General features: G+C 43.9%; 2 long non-coding RNA genes across 2 annotated transcripts; both read right to left on the minus strand.

Annotated features, from left to right (window-relative positions):
* Positions 18,984–19,411, minus strand: LOC109850147. The gene is made up of 4 exons (XR_002249364.1): positions 19,373–19,411; positions 19,234–19,305; positions 19,090–19,161; positions 18,984–19,020 (listed from the first exon to the last, which is right to left on the minus strand). It is a non-coding gene; the product is annotated as an uncharacterized LOC109850147 (long non-coding RNA).
* On the minus strand, positions 19,461–19,930 carry LOC109847762. Its single transcript, XR_002248657.1, has 3 exons — positions 19,831–19,930; positions 19,589–19,759; positions 19,461–19,492 (listed from the first exon to the last, which is right to left on the minus strand). It is a non-coding gene; the product is annotated as an uncharacterized LOC109847762 (long non-coding RNA).

Genomic DNA, 22,209 nt, shown 5'->3' on the forward strand with positions numbered 1-22,209 from the left:
TTTGACCGAGGGGGAAAAAGGATGAGAGCTTTTCGTTTATCGAAAAGGAATCCCGGCTTTGGCCATAACTATTCGACGGTTTTGACCGAGAGGGAGGACTGAGGTGACCCTAACTTTTATAGGTTTGATCGCTCAATTTGTGGACCTCCCGTTCATGGAAGGAATCGAGAGGGGAGTTTGGTTGTGGTCCTAACTGTTTAAAAGTTTAACCAAGATGGGAATTTAAGACGACCCTAACTGTTTAAAGGTTTGATCATTTAATTTGTGGACCTCTCGTTCATGGAAAGAATCGAGAGAGGATTTTGGTTGTGGTCCTAACTGTTTAAAGGTCTGACCAAGTGAGTGTGGGAGGACAAATTATAGTGGGGTGTTGTACAAATCACTCAAAGGGAGTTTTGTGAGGGAAAATTGATCCAACAAAGTGATCAAATCTCATCTCAACAAAAGAGTGTTCGGAAATCACAGTTGGAGTTTGGTGTTTATCACTTCGTTTGTAATGACCGGGTTATCCCTAAGAATATTATATTTAACATTCTTCCGGAAACTTCCCATTACATGAATTATCCACCCCCAGCTTTCTTTGCAAAACTGGGTCCAATGAGGAGCACGTTGTCCTCAGTTGCATGTTCGAGTTATCCTTAAGAATATAAGATTCTCTAGGAACTTCCCGTGAAAGAAAGGAAACAGTTTTATAAGATTCTCTAGGAACTTCCCGTGAAAGAAAGGAAACAGTTTAGACTCATATACCTGTTGGAGTATTAAGAAGCAGTTTATACTCGTATAGGAAACAGTTTAGACTCATATACCTGTTGGAGTATTAAGAAGCAGTTTATACTCGTATACTCTTCGGAATGTTGCACCGTCATTCGGCTTATTCTAGCCTTATGGCGCCAGAGTCGATTAAAGCTTGAATCTTGTTCTTTAGACCGAAACAAATCTCAGTAGGATGGAGAACCCTCTTGTGGTACGCACAGTAGTTTGGGTGCGTAATCCTCTTAGCTCCCTCCTGATCTTTAATAGGTGGTAGCTCAAGCTCACCGCTATTCAGGAGGTACTCAAAAATATCTAGAACTTCCTCATCCTTGAAAGAGTATTCTTTTTGGAGTCTCGGATCTGGAGTCCTTTGCTGCTTTTGAGGTCGTTGTTGTAACGTCTGATTATTATCACCAGCAACCATATGCATTGACTGCTGGCTTCTTTCGGTCTTCTTCCTTCTGAGGAAGCGTTCGGCTTGTTCGCCGTGCATCTTCAAGTCTTTCCAAGTCTTGGACGAGTTTAATCCCATAACTCCCAACACATCCAGAGAGAGGTTGTTATGGCAAGTTTGTAGGATGAATTCCTCCGTGATCGGATCTCGACAATTTATCGCTTTGCTCCGGAAGCATTTGACAAAGTCGGCGACCGTTTCCCTATCTTTTGTTTCTCCTCGAAGAGTGTCCTGATGGATATCTCGGTGTTGTCATCAAAGAAGTTGCCGAGGAATGAGCTCTCCATATCGTCCCAACTGTTGATGTTTCCAGACTTGAGACGGCGGTACCAATCAAAAGCAGGCCCGCGGAGGTTGCCAACGAATGACCAAACCATCAAGGCTTCATTGCCAGAAATCATGCCCAAGTGGGATTTGAAGTAGATTAAATGTTGAGTGGGTAAGCCCTTCTCATCGAACGGTGTGAAGTTGATCAGGTTGAACTTTACCGGGTACGGGATCGAATCCTACTCTCTTGGGTAAGGACACAGAATCCCGATCTTTTTCACCTCTCGAGCAGACATCAGAGCGTCGATTTTGCTCTCGAGATCCTTTATCTTTTCATCCTCGTTCATATCATGCTTTGGGCGATTTCTGAGAGGAACAACGGGGCCACCCCCAGTGTTGTTATCATCGGTGGGACCACCCCGACGTCGTTATTCTTAATGAGACCACTCCCAGCATTTTGGTCAATAGGGGGGTTGTCAACATTGAAATATTCATCCACGTCTGAATTGTTAGCTGCTTGGCTAACATTGTTACGACGACTAGATTCACCTATTTGATTCGACAAGGCTCGGATCTGTTGGTCGTGCATTTGTCTCATCTCCTACATAGCCATTTCCATTTTGATTTTGAATGCTCGCTTCTGCTTGGCTAGAGCATCCTCCACAATTTTGGCCACTTCCTCAGTGTTAATCATAAACACCTCTGAAGCGACTACCGAGCAAGCGTCTGACGCTTCATCATCTGAGGATAGTCCTCTATTCATCCTTAGATAGTCCCTGCGTCTAGTAGTTCTTACGCGTAGCCGAGTCAAACGATGCGAAATGAGGGAGTCTGTACTTAAGGCTTGATTCAATTTTTCCTTATCAACCATGTTAGTGGTGACTGCGGGTTGTTCAGGCCCGACGCCTTCTAACTGGAGTCGAGACATTAGTTGGGCTATCCCCGAATTGACTCTTCTTCCTGGAGAGAAATTGGGGTTGGAGCTATTTGAACTAATCGGAGACTTCCCCTTACCGACCACATTGATAGTGACTGCTGGGAGTTCGTCATCTTGAACAACTGATCGTCTTTTGTGAAAACGCCTTGATTTGGGCTTTGATGCTTCAGTGGATATCCTCTCAAATACCGAGACCCTGTGTGGAGTTGTCCTGGGGTAGCTACACGCTGATAATACTGCCTTGATTATCTTTGTGCACGGACAGTGAGAGTCTGTTTCTCGGGTATTTCTCTTCTGAGACTTGTTCGTACCCCCAGCCCGATAGTACAACTCATCGGTATGATGACCGGAGTGATCTATCGCGTGTTGGTATGACTTCTCAGGTATAACGTCGTCGTCTGACGAATATGTTTCCTTCTGAGGACTTGCTGCCTTATTGGCATTCTGAAGAGTCACGTGTTCAGAGCCACGCTCTCGAGATCACGGGACCTCAACAGGCTCTTGGACTTCGACTCGTAGTTCGATGCGGTCGGTTGTAGGAGTTTTCCTATTATAGAAAGGCTCTGACTTATTGCGAGGGCGTGTGCGACCCCCAGTTTGATGAGTTGCTCGGGGTTCAATCAATGGGCCCAAGTGTTCTTTAATCGGAACTTTGCCTCGATCCTCGTGCAAAGGACCCAGACGATTTGCCATCCTCATCTTGAATCAGGACAAGTCCATGTTGCCGTAGGGCTCTGCTGGAGGTGTGTGATTCTTCAAGATAGAAACAAGGGCTGTCGGAAGCTTAAACGGGACTGTGGGAGGTGAACCTGGTGCGAACCGAACCGAACCGGATGCGAACCGAACTGAACCGGGTGCGGGAGCCACTATTTGGTGGCTTGGCCTTGGCCTAGCCACCATTTGGTGATTCGCGTATTCCGGCAGTTCCGGGCGCTGTTTGATTTTTTGTCGACGCCGTTCCGGATTTTGGTTTCCAGACTTAGCGTGGTTCCGATGGCTTCTTGTTCACCTCTTTTTGCTTCAACTTCTGCGCTTCTTGCATGAGAATCCGTGCATGCGTAATCAAGGCACGATGCTTCTGAATGCGCTCCTCGAGGGTTGAGCGGGTCCATTTGACTTGGATCCATTCATTCGCTGTTGGTTTAGAGGAGAGGACATCTGTTTGCTGCTGGGGCACTTGGTGCCTTATGAGTTTTAGATCCGCCTCATAGCAAATCCCATCAACAGGCTCCAAAGCCTTGGCAAATTGGCGTGCGAGGCGTTGGTGCTTTCTTTAGCAAGCTCTTTTCGATAAAGTTGGCGGACATTCAGTACTCAACTCCTGGATTGAGGAGGAGTTCAGATCTATAACTCTGACTTCATTGGAGGTCGGAGGGGCGTTGCGAGGTGCAGCTATTGCAACAATGGGGGTGTTTATCTTGCGCTTGCGAGGAGCAGAGGATCTGGAGGAGGAGGATGACAGATATTCCTCAAACTTCTGTTGGTCAAACTCGTATTCGACCTCTTCATCAACCGGGATCCGGATCTGAGGTTGCGACACGATAGTCTCACAGCGAGACTGTTGGCTCCTACTGTGGTCGCCAGTTTGTTTCTGTCAATAGTTGCTTTCATTGTCATCAAACTTGTTACACCGTTTATCGATTACAAGTTTGAAGAAAACAAAGAAAAGTTAATCTTTTTATAAGATCTTCTTATAATAAAAAATAAGATTACAACTTTATCAAACAAATACAGAGGACGTTTATCACCCGTTGCTTTGCATGGGATCTTTGCCTATGCTGGGGACGCGTTAGTCCGTGGACCGTCGCGGTTCAGATCCGGTTGAAAAGTTTAATTAATGCTCTTGTTTCACGAAGGAAACAATTATAGCAGCGACAATCATGACCAAGCAGGATTGTGGTTCTTCTCAAGATTAAAACAAGGTTTAATCCTGAGGAAGGAGGGGGAGAGAACCTCAAATCTTTCGAAGGCTTTTTCTTTATGAAAAAGTTCACCAAGATTCGCTGATTCTTCTCTAAAATTCGTGGTCTACTGTTCAATTGGACAGCACCTCGCCCTCAAATTTCAGATCCTTTCAACTGAAGACCTTGGGCTTCTATTTATAGGCTTTTGTCACCACATTTTCTAATAAGATCAAGTGTTTTGACATCATCTGCAGTTGATAACCGCCCAGGCACACTTAAGGATAGCTTCAGAATAGTTAGGGAGGTCCTGGAATGAAAGAATCCTTAAAAACATCGAAATTTGCATTTGGGAGGTTTTGGGAGCCCCATATGGTCATAGTGACTCGGAGGTGTGCGAGTCACCATTTGGTGACTCGGAGCCTTGCGAGCCAGTTAGTACCACCTTAAGTATTTTAACTCTAACTCTCTCATTCGATCTTAGAATGAGTTGATTTAAGATGCGTTGGATATCTGACGAAAAAACCTACAACTTTTGTGTTTTGAGTTTCTTTAGAATCACATCAAAATATGGCCGAAATGTTACTTCTTTGTACGAGTCACCATTTGGTGACTCGGAGGTGTGCGAATTACCATTTGGTGACTCGGAGCCTTGCGAGCCAGTTCGTACCTCCTCGGGTATTTTGGCTCTAACTCTCTCGTCTGATCTTAGAATGAGGTGATTCAAGATACGTTGGAATGCTGGAAAAGAGACCTACAACTTCTAATGGCTGAGCCACACAAGGTGTGTGCGAGTCACACATGGTATTTTGTCCAATTGGTGGCTCGTAGCCTTCTCTTTGTCTCGAGCTGTATGCGGACACCTATAGGCATTTTTATACATCTACAATCCCTCTTAAGGATATAGCAATCATTGGTGAGATGGCCATAATCCTTGTGGTAATAGCAAAACTCCCTCATGTTACGGTTTTTGGGATTTGACGACATCTTAGGAGCAACCTCCTTAAGATGTCCTTCCTTCTGAACTCTGGTGAAAGCTTCAACGAGGGAGGTGTTGAGGACTATGAGAGCAGGTCTCGATGCCTGGTCCCTCCATCAGTCCCTACTTTCAGACCAATTTGAGTGGGAATCGACTCTTGGAGGGTCTGTTGGCCACTCCTGCCTTGCAGGGGGGCCTCTAGTCGACTTTGGTGCTGGTGCTACCGCCAGTCTCTGCAGCCCTAGCTGATGCCTTATAGGATTAGGCATCCTCCATGTCCATATACCCATGGGTTTTGGCCATCAGTTGCTCATAATTGGCGATAGGCTTCTTGGCAAGTGAGTTAGCCAACTCATTGCTCTACAAGCTAGCCACGAGTGCAGACATGGCAACTGCACTCCCTGGGTCATTGACCTCCAGTCTCTTCACCTGGAACCTCTTGAAGTAGGTTCAAAGGCTCTCTTTGGGCCCCTGCCTCATCTTAATCAACACATAAGGGGGCAGGTTCTGCTTGGTGTCAGCCAGGAAGTGGTGGATGAACTTCTGGCTGAGTTGTTGGAAGCTGCCGATGGACTTCTTCTCAAGAGTGTTCCACCAGAGCTTGGCACTCCCCGAAAGAGTGATGAGGAAGCATTGATATATAACCGCTTTGGATGCTTGGAGCATGCTCATCACGTCATAGTTGTTCTAAACATGTTCAGAGGGATCTCCCTCACACTTATACTTCTCCACATGAGGCATCTTGAACTTCTCACATGGGGGCATTCATAAGGTCATCTGAAAGGGGGTGTTCCCCTCGATGGATTTTGCGATCGGTCTGTACACATGATCATAGCTAGAGTCCCCTATGGTAGCAGAGGGGGCTCGAGAGGCACGGTGATGGAGGATAGTCTTAAAGACCACTACCCTGGAGTGGTCCCAAATGTGACCAGGGCTAGGACTCTCACCGATGATTTCCTAGTGAGAGAGAAGATGTTGGCGAGGCTCTCTGGGGTGAGTCAACTGACGAGGTGGCAGGCTCGCATGCTTGAGGTGGCAGGCTCGTATGCTTGACGTGATCCCCAACTACTAGGCATCAACATGAGGATTCTAAGGTGGGACTACTCGCTATGCTCCGGAAGGAGGGTGAGTCTCCGACCGCAAGTCTTCAAAAGGCGGGCGCATAGCTGAGTTAGCTTGCTGCGGCTGTGGAATCTAGCTGAGAAGTTCACTGGTAAAGATAGCAAATTTCTCTTAGAGAGATTGAGAAAGATTCTGAGCTATTTCTTCAAGCTAGGCCTGAGTAACATAGCTCTGGAGTGGCTCTATAGGGTGGAGCTGACCAAACCCTTGGTTAGAACCCGACATGTTTTCTCAAAAAAAAGTAGCCCCATGGTGGGTGCCAAACTATTGATGTTAAATGATTACACCGTCAATTATATCCGTGGTTGGATGGGGGTGAAGTTGATGAGGGGTCGCTTCCAGTTCTGAGTTGGGTGGCTAAAAAGTCAGCACATATAGAAACCCGTAAGAGAATGGGGACTGGTTCTCCCATGGTTCCTCCGATAATCAAGTCAGCTGGTCAACATGAGTGGGGAAAGTGAAGAACTATGAGTTCTTGTGTGTACAATATAATTTGCAGATATTACTAAAGTTCCAAAAGTCCTCTCTTGTTGAGAATAGTACATGTATTTATAGTGATGCTGAAAGGGCAGAACCATCATTGTGGCTGAGAATAGAATGACGGTGAAGTTGCATGGGTTGACAGCTGAGTCAGCTCCTACTTTTTAGGTGTCGGCTAGGAACTGGAGGAGAGATTACCTAAGTATTAAATAGGAAGTGATCAGAGGCATGATTGTGTTAACTTGGTCCGATGAGTCATGAAGACTATCGGAGCTAGAGGTATGATGGCACCTGCCAAGTATTAAATACGATGCTGACATATTGTCAGTGGGAGAGACTCGAGGCTGAAGTCATCCTCTAGCTTCATCGTGAAGTACGCCTTTTGAGTCAACAACGTGAAGCGTTGAATAGCTAGTCGACTGGACTCACTGTGAGTCATCTTCGACGAGAGGACCGACAAGTTCCACCATTTCAGTGGATATGAAGGAGTGTCGACTCGACGAGTCGGCTAGGTTGGAATCCTTCTTGGTCTCGGTCGCCAATTCGATTGGGGCATTGCATACAGAAGTACACCCATCCATTGCTGGCAAAGACCTAACATCAGATAGTTCCATTGTTACTCACATCTATACCCCAGTTTGAAAGAATAATTTTGTTTCCAGTCTTCCAGTAGCAGTTTCTGATTAAAACATTGATGTCTTCATATAGTCTTCGAAAAACCATAATCTTGTGCAACCGTTGATCATGAAAAATTCTACGATTTCTTTCTTGCCAAATATGCCAAACTGCTGTACTCAAAACCAATCTGGCCAAAATGTAGGTTTTATCTTTCACCTTGAATTTGTTTTGTGTTGCTGTTGCTTCAGTTCTCAGGTCCTGGATTGTCCTATCATCGGAATGCAGCTTCAATTTACAAAGCTTCCATATATAAGCAGAAAAGGGGCATTGGAAAAATAGATGATCAATGGATTCCTTCCCATCAATACAGAGAACACAAACCTCAGTCGAGATGATCCCAAATCTGTAAAGTCTATCTCTGGTAGAAAGTCTATTAAGTAAACTTTTGAGCAAGCAGCAGGACATCTTAGGAACAGAGCATGGAAACCAGACCATATTAAAAAGATCAAATTTTGGGTATAAAGTTCTAACTTGATTCCAGGCAGAAGCAAAAGTAAAATTACCTTTAGGATTATGTAGCCAAGCCCATTGATCTTCCTGTACAGAGATTTGGATATTAGATATAGCTTTCTTCAAAGGGTTGAGACATGGTAGAGAAAACTGCCATTGAGAATTGTGAATGATGTGGGAAACAGACCAGTTTTCTGTGCCTGAGAGATGTGGATCAACATTATGTAGAATGTCTATAATTCTTCCCTCTTGGATCCAAGGGTCAAACCATAGTGAAGTAGTCTCACCATTACCAATAGTTTTCCTAACACAACTCAGAGCAATAGATTTCAGGCTAGTTAAATGCTTCCATGTTCCAGAATCAAGTGTATTTACTGGTGCATCCCATAAGTTCTTACCTCTGGTGTATCTGGCATTCATCCAGTTGGACCATAGAGAAGAGTTATTAAGAATTCTCCATAACATTTTTAGAGCAGCAGCACTACAGAGATCCTCTAACTTCCTTAGACCAAAACCACCCTCAGACTTTGGTCTACATACCTCCTTCCAATTAATTGCATGAATGCTCCCTTTCCATAGAAAATTTGCAAATATAGCTTCTAGACTTTGAATAGTAGATTGAGGGAGTTTATAAACTGAGTACCAATAGGCAGTGGTGCTGAATAAAACAGATTTAATAAGTTCAAGTCTCCCTGCAAAAGATAAAGAATGAGTTATCCATCCCTCAATTGAATATCTGATTTTATCAATCAGTGGAGAAAAATTCTTTGCTTTGGGATAATTTATGGATAATGGCAGTCCCAAATATTTAACTGGAAGAGAGCCTCTTGATATCTCCACTATAGAACATAATTCATCTTTGTTATTGCATCCTCTACTGAAAAAAACCTTACTTTTGCTTCTGTTAATATTCAGTCCAGTGTTATTTGCCAGAGAGTCCAATAAAATGTTAATTCCTTGAAAAGATCTTTTATTTGCTCTGCAGAAGACCAGCATATCGTCAGCAAATAAGAGGTGAGAAACTTGGAGATCTTTATTCTTCTTAATATTTTGAATTTTTCCTGTTAAGGTAGCCAGTTCCATACTTACAGACCAAAATTCCATCACCAGAACAAATATATATGGAGATAGGGGATCTCCTTGTCTGATACCTCTATTGCTTTTGAAAAAACCAGATGAGGAGCCATTTAACAGCACTGAAAATGAAGGGGTAGAGATACATTCTCTAATCCAATTAATCCAAATAACAGGGAATCCCATACAGTGCATGATAAAATAGACAAATTCCCTGTTAATGCTATCAAATGCTTTATGTAAATCAATTTTTAAGCAAGCTCTCTTACCATGATTCTTTGAGAAATCCCTTAATAGCTCATGAGCCAATAATGAGCATTCACCTATCTGTCTACCTTGTAGAAAAGCATGTTGGTTAGTAGAAATCAGCTCCCCCACAACCAACTTTAACCTATTGCTCAGAATCTTGGTGATAATTTTATAAATGACATTACAACAAGATATAGGTCTATAATCTTGAATTGAAGAGGCTTCCTTTGATTTTGGCACCAGAGTGAGAAAAGTATGATTTATCTGCTTGAGAATTTTACCTGAGGAGAAAAAGGATTTCACTGCTAATACCACATCCTCCTTGATCATATTCCAGTTATGTTGATAGAAAAAAGCATTGAAGCCATCAGGGCCTGGGGCCTTATCTGGATTCATTTGGAAGAGAGCATCTTTAATCTCCTTGGTATTAACCTCTTTAATTAACCATTGTTTGGCTTCATCTGTGAGGATTTTCTTCACTGTCAGTTTAGGGAAAACATTCCAATAGCAAGCTTGGTTAAAAAGATCTTCATAAAACTTAGGAGCAACAAGTTTCATATTATCACCAGTAGTAATCGGGGAGCCATTTTGATCAATAAGGTACCTGATACTGTTTGTAGAGATCCTATTCTTAATAGAATTATAAAAGAAGACAGAGTTTTTATCCCCTTGCTGTAACCATAACTGTCTACTTTTTTGTCTCAGTTCCAACTCCTCCTTGTCTAGCCAACCATTAAGCTCAAATTTCAAAGCTGATTCTGTGATTTGTAGTTCAACATTATCCATATCCTTATCTAGCATAGTTTGAATGATCTTCAATTGGTTAGATAACTTGATGATATTAGCTTTAGGTGAAGTATCAGGCTGTTTATTCCATTGTTTCAGAGCACCTTTAAGGGATTTGAGCTTGGAGACCAGCACAAACATAGGAGAGCCTACTATATGATTTAACCATACTTTGCTAACTGTCTCCTCATAACCTTTACATTGTGTCCAAAAGTTAAAGAATTTGAAAGGTTTAGGTTCTGAAAGAGTAAGGGGTACAAGCTGAACAACTGTTGGAGTATGATCACTAGAAGAAGAACATTTATACTCTATATAAGCTTGAGGAAATTTATCAAACAACATTGAGTTTCCCAGAGCTCTATCCAATTTGCCATAAATTCTGCCTATTCCTTCCTGATTGTTGTGCCATGTCCAAGAAGAACCAATACTCTTAATATCAGAAAGCCCACAAAACTGTAGACAATCATTGAAATCTTTAAGTTTCTTTGCTGTCAACTTAACTCCTCCTATTTTCTCTGAAGTGAATCTACAGACATTGAAATCTCCCGCAAGTATCCATGGTAGATTATTAATCTGAGTAGAGATATTTCTGATATCAGACCATAAAGAAGATCTGAGAAGTTCAGAGTTCTCACCATATATTACACTCAACATCATAGTGAAACCTCCAATGTTTTGCATTTTAATGGTAATCTGTTGAAGAGTGGCTGAAATCACTGTCCCATTCCATATATCAGCATCCCATGCTACCCATATTCTCCCTCTACTTGAAGTAGTATAGTTATTACAATATGACCAGTAAGATGGAATACATTTTGTGATTCTGTAAGATTTAGTTGATTTAACTTTAGTCTCTAACAAACCAACAACATTTGGTTTCAAAGAATGGATGTGTCTTTTAATATCTCTTCTCCTTCCCCTATTATTCATGCCACGAACATTCCAGATAAGCATTGTCATGAGTTACTGTTGGAGGAGGCCCTAGTTACTCTTTTAGGACCCGAAGATAGCTCTTTCATCAATTTTAACTGATTTTTCTTCTTCATCTGTATCTGATTTTTTTCACTTAACCATTCAGGGTTATCAATAGAGATTGGAAAGTCAATATTTGACTCCTTCTCCTTATCACTTCCTACAAGTAATGCATCAATATTTTCAGAACTGTTTATGTTTAGCCTTGAATTACCAGCTTGATAAGAGGTATCATTCTGCATAGAAGGAATTAGTGTATCTGCAGTCTCTTTAGTGGTATCTTCACAGATATTCTTAACTGGTAACACTTTAAAATGTTGATTATCTTGATTTTCTTGATTCAGAACATATTGAGTAACCTTTTCCTTCTCCAAATGGACCTCAGTATCAGAACAGTCTTCATCTATATTAATTTCATCAATTTTTCTGACTTTAAAACCAATTTCATCAGTATGTGGAAGAACCTCCTCTATAACAAAATTCTTGTTTATTTGTCTATCATTTCCATCAAAATACTCATCCATAGCAGTATCACCTGTAGAAAAAGAGTTGGAAACTTCCTCTTTATTAGAAATTTCATCTTGATTTTCATTTGGGCAGACACAATCTTGATTTTCATCTGGAACTGTTATATCTTGAGCCCCATCCTGTTTTGGATTAATACTCCTATCTGATTCAATAGAAGATTCTTTAGGGATCCATTTCTCAACTAGAACCACAGGACATTGATAATCAACATGACCAAAAATTAAACATTTGTTACATTTTGGTGGTATCCATTCATACTCTACGTTTGTTTCCAACCACTCTCCATTTCCTAAATCCAATCTGACAGAATTTGGGAGTTTGGATTTTGAGGAATTTCTACAAAACATCTAGCATAGGCTAATCTCTCACCTGAAGCTGTTGCTTGATCAATAATAGAGGGATACCCACAAGACTATCAATTCTCCCAATGATATTATTTGACCATAGTTTAAGATGCAAAGAGGGAAACCTGATCCAAACTGGCACAGTAGAAAGAAGTTCACGTTCAAGGCCTGAATTCTCAGTCCATTTTTTCAGAATGATTAATCTTCCATCAAATAACCAAGGGCCACCATTCAAGACTCTGTTCATCTCTTCATTTGATCCAAATTTAAAAAAGAAAAATCCATTTTCTCTAGAGTATATTTCAAGAGAACATGTTAATTTCCAAAGGCGGCCAACACATCCTTTAAGGTGTGAATAAAAAGGTTTGTCTCCAAGAACATACCCAATTAATGTACTATTCCATTTTTCTACATTCAACATAATCTCAGATCTAGGAATAGATGCATATTTCATACCTTTGCTATCAGTAGATGGAGGAAAATATTCCAGAGCACAGTTCGGACTAATTTCTCTGCCCATAGTACAGACATCCTTCCAAGTTGAAGAACCAGCAGACGTAAATTTGACAGTATTCTGTGGCCTCTGGATCATATTGAATTTTGACTTGGATTCGGAAGATATAACCCTTCCAGCATCTTTCCTTAATTCATAGTGTTGATTCTTTCGATAATCCGAATTAGATTTTGATTCAAAAGAAATGGCATTAGGTTTGCGAAACCTTTTTTGACGGGGAACAATTTTGATCCATTCTTGATCTTCTGAAGAATTAGCTTCTACTCTCGCATTTGGATTGGAGGGGGCTCTATACTCTTCTAAAATGGGATCTGGATCATGATCCGTCATGGCCGAAGCCACCACAGAGGTCTACAAATCTTCAAAATCGCCTGACCGCCCAAAATCGCCCAAAATCGCCCAAAATCAAAAAAAAATGTATATATCGAGCTCTCGGTCGACCGCATCGGTCGACCGACCAACTCTCTGCTGCATACCGACGAAAGAACAAATGAACGGTCGACCGGTGCGGTCGACCGAAGACTGACACAGCAGAAAACTGATATTAAAACAGATTTTTGAGACTTTTGAAAATATGTTAGAAATAACAAATGAAGTCCAAAAATAATGAAACTTTAGGAAATGTATATAAACATGAAAACAAACATGTTACAAAAAGAATTTTCCAAATTGCATTTCCCATTTGTGAAAAATCATCATTTTGCAAAATAGTCCAAAACACGAAAATGGAAACATGTGAATTTTGACATTTTGGCTAAACCATGTTTTGAAACTTTGCACAATGATTATATAGACTTAATAAAATATGTATAAACTGATATTGAAGTCTATAAACTAATAAAACAATATTTTCACAAGATTGCATATTCTATGCAATGTTTTCAAAAACACAATAGTAAATATGAAATATATGATTTCATATTTATAAACATGAAAACTCAAAAACACATGTATGTATATATATAACTATATATATGCATAGAAACCAAAACTTATGTATATATATATAACTATATATATATACGAAGAAACCAATAACTGTGTGTGTATATGATATTGAGCTTAGAGTATCTAACACACATAATATAAAATCTAAACTAAAGTTACCCAAGCAATGATCTTGATCTTCATTGTAGCTCAACTTGGTACACGTAGCAGATGAAGCTAAACTTGTATCTTGAACTTAAATTGTACGATGCTTCACTCCACAATTCCACCAACCTCTATTTGATATAATCGTTATGGCGCAATCCATCCAACCTCCAAGTCGTTGTTTGCCTAGAGTAAATACGAAAACACAAACACTAGACAAACAACATTAGGTATAAATTGTTTGTTAAACATCATCAAAACAAGAAGGCCAACAATCTCCCCCTTTTTAATGATGACAAACAATTTACAAAAAGGATATATACATGTCGTTGTTTGCCTAGAGTAAATACGAAAACACAAACACTAGACAAACAACATTAGAAGTAAATTATTTGTTAAACATCATCAAAACAAGAAGGCCAACAATCTCCCCCTTTTTGATGATGACAAACAATTTACTATCAATATGCATGGGTGAGTATAACACATAGAAAGATATAGGGATTGCTCCCCCTATCAAAATGCCTCATGAATGTATGAAATGAATGCTAAGGCATACATATGTGAGAAAGCATAGATTAAAAACATACTAAACATAACTCACATACAAAAAAAGATAATGAGAACACATATAAATATGTCAATATGAAAATAGTATCTCATTAACACAAAAAAAATATAAAAACCATATAACGCAAAAAGTTTTCCAATGAAAACAAATCAACCAAATAAAATCATAAATCAAGATTTAAGTCCAAGAACAATGTTTGATTAATAAAGAAAAGTTTCTTTGTAGAACTTTATCAAACCACATATAGAATACATTATAAGGCACGAATAGATGATCCATGAGCGCAAACATATAAATACCATCATATAAGTGAAATATAATGAATTCAAAGCAACAATCCGATGCTCGGAGTGGCGACCCCACTCCCAGTTCATCATTCCGGGTGCTCGGAGTGGAGATCCCATTCCCAGTTCATCCTTCCAGATACTGGGGGTGGAGAATCCCACCTCGAGTTTCTTTTCCAGCTGAAGATAGAATATAAAATTCTTCCTCTTTAGCACCGGGAGATAGAATATAAAATTCTTCCTCTCCTCGGACCTTTCCGATGCTCGGAGTGGCGACCCCACTCCCAGTTCATCATTCCGGGTGCTCGGAGTGGAGATCCCATTCCCAGTTCATCCTTCCAGATACTGGGGGTGGAGAATCCCACCTCGAGTTTCTTTTCCAGCTGAAGATAGAATATAAAATTCTTCCTCTTTAGCACCGGGAGATAGAATATAAAATTCTTCCTCTCCTCGGACCTTTCCGATGCTCGGAGTGGCGACCCCACTCCCAGTTCATCATTCCGGGTGCTCGGAGTGGAGATCCCATTCCCAGTTCATCCTTCCAGATACTGGGGGTGGAGAATCCCACCTCGAGTTTCTTTTCCAGCTGAAGATAGAATATAAAATTCTTCCTCTTTAGCACCGGGAGATAGAATATAAAATTCTTCCTCTCCTCGGACCTTTCCGATGCTCGGAGTGGCGACCCCACTCCCAGTTCATCATTCCGGGTGCTCGGAGTGGAGATCCCATTCCCAGTTCATCCTTCCAGATACTGGGGGTGGAGAATCCCACCTCGAGTTTCTTTTCCAGCTGAAGATAGAATATAAAATTCTTCCTCTTTAGCACCGGGAGATAGAATATAAAATTCTTCCTCTCCTCGGACCTTTCCGATGCTCGGAGTGGCGACCCCACTCCCAGTTCATCATTCCGGGTGCTCGGAGTGGAGATCCCATTCCCAGTTCATCCTTCCAGATACTGGGGGTGGAGAATCCCACCTCGAGTTTCTTTTCCAGCTGAAGATAGAATATAAAATTCTTCCTCTTTAGCACCGGGAGATAGAATATAAAATTCTTCCTCTCCTCGGACCTTTCCGATGCTCGGAGTGGCGACCCCACTCCCAGTTCATCATTCCGGGTGCTCGGAGTGGAGATCCCATTCCCAGTTCATCCTTCCAGATACTGGGGGTGGAGAATCCCACCTCGAGTTTCTTTTCCAGCTGAAGATAGAATATAAAATTCTTCCTCTTTAGCACCGGGAGATAGAATATAAAATTCTTCCTCTCCTCGGACCTTTCCGATGCTCGGAGTGGCGACCCCACTCCCAGTTCATCATTCCGGGTGCTCGGAGTGGAGATCCCATTCCCAGTTCATCCTTCCAGATACTGGGGGTGGAGAATCCCACCTCGAGTTTCTTTTCCAGCTGAAGATAGAATATAAAATTCTTCCTCTTTAGCACCGGGAGATAGAATATAAAATTCTTCCTCTCCTCGGACCTTTCCGATGCTCGGAGTGGCGACCCCACTCCCAGTTCATCATTCCGGGTGCTCGGAGTGGAGATCCCATTCCCAGTTCATCCTTCCAGATACTGGGGGTGGAGAATCCCACCTCGAGTTTCTTTTCCAGCTGAAGATAGAATATAAAATTCTTCCTCTTTAGCACCGGGAGATAGAATATAAAATTCTTCCTCTCCTCGGACCTTTCCGATGCTCGGAGTGGCGACCCCACTCCCAGTTCATCATTCCGGGTGCTCGGAGTGGAGATCCCATTCCCAGTTCATCCTTCCAGATACTGGGGGTGGAGAATCCCACCTCGAGTTTCTTTTCCAGCTGAAGATAGAATATAAAATTCTTCCTCTTTAGCACCGGGAGATAGAATATAAAATTCTTCCTCTCCTCGGACCTTTCCGATGCTCGGAGTGGCGACCCCACTCCCAGTTCATCATTCCGGGTGCTCGGAGTGGAGATCCCATTCCCAGTTCATCCTTCCAGATACTGGGGGTGGAGAATCCCACCTCGAGTTTCTTTTCCAGCTGAAGATAGAATATAAAATTCTTCCTCTTTAGCACCGGGAGATAGAATATAAAATTCTTCCTCTCCTCGGACCTTTCCGATGCTCGGAGTGGAGATCCCACTCCCAGTTCATCCTTCCAGATACTGGGGGTGGAGAATCCCACCTCGAGTTTCTTTTCCAGCTGAAGATAGAATATAAAATTCTTCCTCTTTAGCACCGGGAGATAGAATATAAAATTCTTCCTCTCCTCGGACCTTTCCGATGCTCGGAGTGGCGACCCCACTCCCAGTTCATCATTCCGGGTGCTCGGAGTGGAGATCCCATTCCCAGTTCATCCTTCCAGATACTGGGGGTGGGGAATCCCACCTCAAGTTTCCTTTTCCAGCTGAAGATAGAATATAAAATTCTTCCTCTTTAGCACCGGGAGATAGAATATAAAATTCTTCCTCTCCTCGGACCTTTCCGATGCTCGGAGTGGCGACCCCACTCCCAGTTCATCATTCCGGGTGCTCGGAGTGGAGATCCCATTCCCAGTTCATCCTTCCAGATACTGGGGGTGGAGAATCCCACCTCGAGTTTCTTTTCCAGCTGAAGATAGAATATAAAATTCTTCCTCTTTAGCACCGGGAGATAGAATATAAAATTCTTCCTCTCCTCGGACCTTTCCGATGCTCGGAGTGGCGACCCCCCTCCCAGTTCATCATTCCGGGTGCTCGGAGTGGAGATCCCATTCCCAGTTCATCCTTCCAGATACTGGGGGTGGGGAATCCCACCTCAAGTTTCTTTTCCAGCGGGAGATAGAATATAAAATTCTTCCTCTCCTATTTTGACACAACTTTCAACTTCCAATCCGCGCACTTGGTGCATGGGGAATTTTATCCCGAATCCTAAGTAGGGATAAGTCAACACCTAACACGTGTTGCCGGGTAGCCTATTCCCGTGACAAGGGCAAAGTCTACGTATTCGAAGTCGTAGCATTAAGTCTAAGGGAGTTCATTCCTTTAGCACAACGTTACATGCGGAACGGATTTCGACAATCCGCATGCTAGCCCGATTCAAACGGTAATCGGTAAAGGCATATCAAACCCGTTGAAGGCTGGGGGTTTGCCAAAAACCCCAAAGTCAATGCCTAACACGCGTTGCCGGGTAGTCTATTCCCGTAAGAAAGACGAAGTCTATGTATTCAAAGTCATAGCATCAAATCTAAGAAAAGCAATTTTCTTAGCACAACGTTACATGTGGGACGGATCTAGACAATCCACATGCTAGCCCGATTCAAACGGTGATCGGTAAAGGCATATCAAACCCGTTGATGGCTGGGGGTTTGCCAAAAATCCCATAAAATCTGTCATTCAGAAGAAATGCAGACAAATCACAAGAAAGAAGCAAATGTGGAGTTTCTATTAATAGGTCAAGTCAAAAGCATACAACAAAGAGCTCATTAGCCCGAAGGCAACTGACGGCTAAGAATATGAGACTTTAAGCTAAAAAGTCTATCTGCATAACTCTGCTCAAGTCCCGCCTGCAGATCTGCTCGGGCAGATTCCTCAGAACAGCTCAAGATCTCCGCAGCTTCACTCTTCAACTTCATCAATCCCTCCTGAGTGGATCCGAACTCCTCGAGTACCTGGTCACGGGAACGCTCTAGTCCGATCAAGTCATCTGCGATAAGAACGGCGGATTCCTCGGCACGCTTCAAGGCCTCCTTCAACCTAGTCGCTTCCTCGCGATTCGAGTCCAAGGAACGGAGTAACTCAGCTTTCTCCCTATCCATCCTCGCCATGTTAGCCATTAGATGCGCAAGGGAGCTCTCGCGTGACTGAAGCTCACGCCCGACGGAAGATCTCAGTTCACGCCACTGCTCCATCCTATGCTCTAACTCAGAGGATACGAAAGAAGAAGTCCCGGTAACCTCCAGTTCCTTCAACTCTCGTATCTCTGACTCCAGGGCAGCGAAATCAGCAGTGAAGGAATCAGCCAGTTCCGGGTATCCTTCTTCCCTCATCATCGTCATGTGGCGAGAGAAGGAACGCCGGAACTGATCGAAGCCGCCTCCTCGGTGGAGAAGCTTCTCGATCAAGCCATTATACCAGGCGGTGAAGAAGCTGAGGTCCGTACGGAAAGCCTCTCCGTCAGGATCAGTATCGGCCAAAAGGCTACGGACACGCTCGTGCAAAGAAGATCGAGATCCTACAAGCAACAACTTGGAAGCTCAGTGAACTATCGAATATGGAAAGGAAAGTCAAAAGGCAGGTTCCGAACATACCGACGCCAACGGATGTCCCATCGGGTTGAGAGCCGACAGGCTCCGGGACAGCAGCAGAAGAGGGTACGTCAGCCCCTGCAGACATATTGCTCGCACCACTCGGCAGAGACGGGGAGGCACCACTGCTATGAGGACTTTCAACCCCGGGGACTGTAGCAGTATCAGGCTGAACGCCTGGTCCTACAGTGACATTCCTATGTTAACCAAATGGAAATTTGGACAAGTAAGGAGAATCGGGATAAGGAGGTCGTATACATACCTGCAATCCCCATGTCCTCAGATGCAGCCGGAATGCCAAGAGTCATAAGAGTATCGGCCCAAGCTGCTGGTCCTATGATGACACTCTCTTATTAGTCAAAATGAAAATTTAGACGAATAAGAAGAATTGGGATCTGCATACCTGTAGATCCATTATCCGCGGGCATTTGAGGGATGTCAGGAGTCATATGAGAATCAGTCCTAGCGGCTGGTCCTATGATTGCACTCATTAGTCAAAAGACAGATAAACATAGGAAAGTACAATATCCCTGAATCGTATACATACCTGCAAGCCCGTCGCTCTGAGGCAAACTGGATATGCCAGGGATAGATACCGGGCTAACTCCAATGGTAGACGCTGCGATAATCAATCATTCATTAGTCATATGAAATATCGGGCAAGAGGGAGAAAATCAGATATATACCGGTAGATGAATCGTTCCCGAAGAATGGTCTCTCGGTCCCTCTGGAAGTCTGCTCAGCCAGCATGTCAGCTAATAAGCCGGCATCCGGCTTCGAGAAGCTTGGCCCCTCCATCGCAACATCTGCAGGGTAACCCAAATGTTGAAGGATGAGGAAAGCTCAAACGAGAAATCTTCCTTCACCTTACATAAGGAAAATGACATTGGATGCGGATATACCTGAATAAGGGATTGTGGGCTCAACATTATTTATCTGCTCAAGATCGATGTTAAGGTCGATGCCCAAAGACCCATCGTGAAAAGCGTCGCACATTTGTTGCACAAAGCAATCCATGTTGTCAACGCCAGGGGACGCCGAACCCGGTGGGAGTTCGCCCTCCTCGAAGAAACCTGAAGCACAAAACATGGTCACAAATCCCCAAAAGGTAAACAACCTTGAAGCAAGAGCAATTGAATGTTACCTCCCCCTCCATCGGCGGTGCTCCCTAAGTCCACTCCACAGGGACGCTGACCGTCATGGGACTTATGGGCAGTCTTCTTCCTCTTCGGGGCACCAACCCTCCGAGGACCAAAGGGCCGAACATGCGCAGGCCTATCACACGTTTCAACGTGTGTAGGAGCTGGTGGCTCATGATCATTGGCTGCCCTACCTAAAGTGACAATAGCCATTTCAATGAAAAAGAGCTGTCATTTATGGAAAATGAAAATTAAAAGAGATGGGACAAACCAGTATCGAGATCCCCTCTGCCGGTATCTGCGTCCGCATACTCGTCCTCGGAGGTCTCGTCATCGTCACCCGTAGGGAGAAGTTCTTCTTCGTCTGAGACAAGAGATTTGGCATGCCCTTTTCTCCGCTTCTGAGCAAGCTCAGCTCTGCGACCAGCCATCATAGCAGCCCGGACCGCGTACTCGGACTGTAAGTCTGAGAGGCTCCTCACGCTGATGGACTCATATGCAGAAAGGAACCACTTGCAGCTGAGGAAAGTGATCAATGGCTTACGCCGGTACGAAGGAAGAGCAAAACGGGCTCCAGTACAGCCCACCATCGTCCATAGCCACGCTCGAACGCCATCAATCAATCCTCCCTCAACCCGCAGGCTGCGGCTCGGATTCCCGACATACAGTTGGTCATAGCCGAATTGTCGAGCAAAGCGGCAAGGGAGATAAGGCTCTATGTGGCACTGGTTCTTCACCCGAAGGACGAGATAGCCTACACGGATGTTCACTAACCACCGGAAGCAACCAGCGTCAAGAACGGTCCGATCACTTCTAGGTGTCTCCTCATCAATCAGCACATCGCCGTAGCGACCTGAAAAATGAGGGAAACACTTAAAGAATTCCCAACTCTTGCGGACTCGAAGCTCTTGCTGCACATCACTAAACTTGTTCCCGAGCCATCTGCTCTTCTCCAACAGCTGCATGAAGGGGACGGGGATGTCAACAACGCTGGGCGCCGACATCAAGTCGGGACGGTGAAGAACGAGCCACGCCATCAAATATGCGTAAGGGAGCTCAACCTTCGGACAAACAAGCTCAGCTGATGGTGCAGAGCCCATATGTGTGAAACTGCTGACCAGACCCCTGAGCCCGCAATGGATGCTAGCAACCATTGCTGGGAGCAGGGAAAGCTCTCTCCCATAAGCCAGCTGAACTGCAGGGAAGAGCACCTCGATGGGTAGAGCGTCAGAAGGTTGGTGCGGGACGACACACTTCTTCAACCAAAGGGCAAGGTAGCCTGCTAATAGCGCCCGGGACCCTATAGACCTCTGTGCGCGGCGGAGAAAAGAGCGAAACTTTGTCCCCGCGGGAAAAGCCCCCTCAGCACTGCCGATAGTGTAGGAACGAACCTCAGCCTTTTCCAACAACTCATTAACGGCGGAAGGGGGCATCACGTCTAATTCATGAATGGGCGCACTGGAATCACCTTCCAAGTTCTGGAACAAGTAGCTGGCAAACTGCTTCAAGCTGACCTGCCTCTTCCTTCTCGCTTGAGGAGAAGTCTGGATCAAGGAAGTATAATAGTGGCAAGTAAGATCCCAGAGTGTGTCATACATATCGGGAGTATCTTTCTTCATACACTCCAGCTGCTGGTTCGAGGGGAAGTACTCCTGATACGGACAATCCCCCATCGGAAGACCCGAAACATGATGCATCTCATGCAAGGCCAACCCTAGCTCACCACCGCTGGTCAGAAAGGTGTTGCTGTCAGGCATGTAGGTCTCCAGCAAAGCCAAGAAATGGCGACAGCTGACTGGGATTCCGTACATAGTAGCTCGTATGGGCGCATACAACCCACTGCTCTTCAGATGGTTCAGTGTTAAAGAGCGACGATGAACGTCATTTATCCGAGCCACAGGAGTCCAATTGACGTCGACGAACGACTGAAGTGAATCGACGAGCTACGTGAGCTAACAGGATTTCGGAACAACGAAGACCCGGACCAATCGGGAACCCGGCAGTGTTCACAAAAAGGACAACGCCCTTCGTGCCTCGACCACTCTACAGATAATCCAATCACCAGAGCGGATCGAACTCTTCGTCAAGCATCCAACGCACTTGGAATCACGCGACGATGAACATCACTATCCAAGCCACAGGAGTCCAATTGACGTCGACGAACGACTGAAGTGAATCGACGAGCTACGTGAGCTGATAGGATTTCGGAACAACGAAGACCCGGACCAATCGGGAACCCGGCACTGTTCACAAAAAGGACAATGCCCTTCATGCCTAGACCACTCTACAGATAATCCAACCACCATAGCGGATCGAACTCTTCGTCAAGCATCTAACGCACCCGGAATCACTCAAATCCGAGTTCGGACGAAGAATCTACAGGG

The sequence above is a fragment of the Asparagus officinalis genome, chromosome 7, assembly GCF_001876935.1.
Source record: "Asparagus officinalis chromosome 7, Aspof.V1, whole genome shotgun sequence".
Classification (NCBI taxonomy): Eukaryota; Viridiplantae; Streptophyta; class Magnoliopsida; order Asparagales; family Asparagaceae; genus Asparagus; species Asparagus officinalis.